Source organism: Hylobates moloch, unplaced genomic scaffold (assembly GCF_009828535.3).
Source record: "Hylobates moloch isolate HMO894 unplaced genomic scaffold, HMol_V3 SCAFFOLD_6, whole genome shotgun sequence".
Taxonomy (NCBI): domain Eukaryota; kingdom Metazoa; phylum Chordata; class Mammalia; order Primates; family Hylobatidae; genus Hylobates; species Hylobates moloch.
The window spans coordinates 112,998,135-113,001,383 of record NW_026652281.1 but is presented as its reverse complement, the minus strand read 5'-3'; positions in this window follow the sequence as shown (position 1 = coordinate 113,001,383).

Sequence of the window (3,249 nt, the reverse complement as noted above, 5' to 3'; positions counted from 1 at the left end):
AATATATAAATAATATATATATATTCGGTTAAATAGAACCATAATGTGTTGATGGAGGAAGACTCCCAAGCTGTTGGCCCCAACTATTCCACAAGATTGCCCTCTCCAGAAAAATCTAAGAGGCAGCAGATCTGTTGCTGGCTGACCCCTCCCAGATCTGGCTACCACATGAGATTTGTTTGGGTTGGAGCCGAGTTTCTTCAATAAAGCCGAGTTTCATTCATTGCAGCCCAGGTGCTCCTGGGTGGGAGTGAAAGTGCAGAAGATGTGCTGAGGCAGTGTCTGCCCAGCATGGAGGAGGGCAGGGGGAGGGGGTGTGGCAGGGGCTGTTACTCCGAGCCAGGCTGAGGCTGGGCAGCGAGGCAGAGCCAGCCCGCAGCCTGGAAAACAAGTGTCCAGCAGGGAGCTCTAGCTCTGCAATAATGTGTGCTTTTATTTTAAGAAATTATAAAAACAATATATGCTTGCTGTAAAAAAATTAAAACATTACAATAAACAACATCATCAAATCACTATCATTATAGTGATGTACAAAGAAATCACCAACATCAAAGTCGCAACTGAAAGCCTTCTCCCAATCCCACATCCCAGAAATAGCCACTATTAAATTTGGTGTGCATCCTTCAAGGGTTTTTTAATGCCCATATAATTACCAATATATGATATATATTTTAAAATGAAAATGAATAACATCATATATGTTATTCCGCCCCTCCATTTCTTCACTTACAATGTCGCTGACATATTTCCATGACAATATATGTGAGATCTATCTCATTCTTTTTAGTGGCTGTTTGTTCAACCCCCTCTTCTGTTGATAGGCATTTAGAAAGTTTCTGAATTTTCATTATTACAAACAATTCTCAATTAACATGGTCATGCTTGCATTTATGCCCATTAATTTATGCTTCCTTCATTCTAAACCCTGTTCATTCTTGCTGCTATGCTGAATCTAAGGATTGGGAAGACTCAGCCCTGGCTCTGAAGAGGGGCACAGGCCAGTGAGAAAGAGAGGGTGCACAGACATGACTGTAGCACAGGGAGGGACACAGTGCCAGAGGGGTCATGTCGGTGGAAGGGCCATGGATGCTGCTGGGGGAGAGAGAGAGAGAATCAAGGAAGCCCTAACATCTAAGGGCTTAAAGCATCTGAGCTGGGTCGAAAACAGGAAGAATTCCTGTTCCCTGGTGATGCTGGGAGTAAGAGTGTCCTATAGGTTAAAGAAAAGCATAGAGGCAGGGAAGCCTGGAGGGTGCTGGGCAGACAGCAGCTGGCCCAGCAGGCTTGTTGGATCACTTGGGAACTCTTTTGGCAACATTTAAACGCCCATTATATGCCTGGCACTGGATGAGACGGCGGAAATGATGAGAGCACAGGGAACCTGGACCAGAGCAATGGGAGGTGGGTCCAGAAGGGCAGTTCTGATGTGGTTGATGGGAGGCCTTCAATAGCAGTTTCAGACTCCATACTTATGTGTCCCAACACTTTGTCTTTTTTTACACCATAAAATAGCCATCATCATGGCTGCTGGCGATGTTCCCTGGGCTGGACAGCAGGGAAGTGTAGCCTCAGGAAGATTATCAAATGGGATTGGTGGTAAAGTCCTGAGCTGGGGCTCAGGTATGTTGAAGCCTCAGTTTCTTCATCTGTAAACTGGATCAGCAATGCTTCTCTCTGCTTGCCTCCTTCTACCATCAAGAGGTGCCATGATGATTAATAGAAACTAGGAAAGGCTCGGACACCTGAAGAAGGTGGTTGTTGCATCTCAGCCTCATCAGGAGCACCCAGTAGAAGACCCCAGTTGGCCTTGTGGACACAGCACCACTTCTAAACAAACTGTGCAAGCACGCCTTGCACCAGGAAATGGTCCAGTTGAGACAGACTTAAGAAACACATTCTAGGATGTGTTAGAGCAGAGACTTCAGGTCTGCCCAGGGATGAACCAGGTGCCAGAAGCATCTCTTCACTCACATCCTCTGTGCCCACCCAGGCCCAGTGATACTGGGGCAGACAGGCAGGCTGGTCTCTCCCATCAATAGAGCCTCTCCAATGCACCAGAATGACATGCCACTGGAGTCCCTCATGGCTGTCCTCACCACCTAGGTCAGCATCTGCTCAACAAATGTTTGATGACTGAACAAATTAATGAACGTCCCACTGCTGGAGGGTGGGCAGCTTGAACGGTAACCTGCAGAGATACCCAGGGGACCCTGCAGTCCCAGGGGCTGTGAAGGAGAAAGACTGAGGAGGGCATGCTGAGGGTTTTATTTCAAGCATGGAACCCTCCGCTCCAGTAACAGGTTTCACACCGAAGAGATGGAATACTTTCAACTCTTTTGCACCATAGCATTGCTTTGGTCTTGGGTCTATTAAAGCAGAGATTTTTCAGAGACATGGCCCAAATCATTCAAAGGCAGGGGGTGGTGGGGGAACAGCGTAGTGGAGAAACCAAGGAAGACCTTTCCAAGAGAAAGAAAAAAGAACAAATTTGAGGACATTTCCTTCACTGGGATTTAAGCCAGGGATGGCAAATAGATTCATTTTGTATGACAGTTCTGCACAGCTGGTGGTGGCTGCCACGGCACTGTGCTGAGAAAGACTCTGAGGCGCCACTCAGCTCATCAAGAAAGGGCTCTATGATTGACCAGGAATGCTTGTTGTGGGCACAGAATTGGGAGAGGCTGCAGGGACACAAGCCACATAACAGCAAAATAGTAATGGCCTCCCCACGCAGCTCTAGTAAGGAATAAAATTTAGAACAATGAAGTCACTCTGGAAACCAGACTGTGGATCAAGTATTTTGTTTTGTTTTGTTCTCCATGTAAAAATAAGGCCCAGAGAGTGCCCACCCCAACCAAGCCCAGGGCCAACCTCTCTGAAGCAAGTCACCAACGTGTGCCACTGCTCAGGGTGGGAGAACACCTAGAAGGTTTCTGTGCCTCATCACCCTTTTCAACCACTACGCCCTCTGCTGCCGACCTTAGGCATCTGGGAAAAAGGAAGCCAGGCTGCCCCCGCTCAGTTTCTCTCCTCACCTGTGTGGAGGGTTTTCCCTCCGGGACTGCAACACCCACAGAGGCCTGAACAGAGAGAGAGGAATGACAGTGGCCAGGTGCCTCTTGGAAGCCAGGCAGAGGCATCTGACAGAGAAACAATGTGAAGAGGTTTTTAATGCTTTTATTTTGAAACTTAGAGCCAACTCCAGCTCTTCCATGAATTCACAGTGAGTTTACAATAGCCATGGGGGGA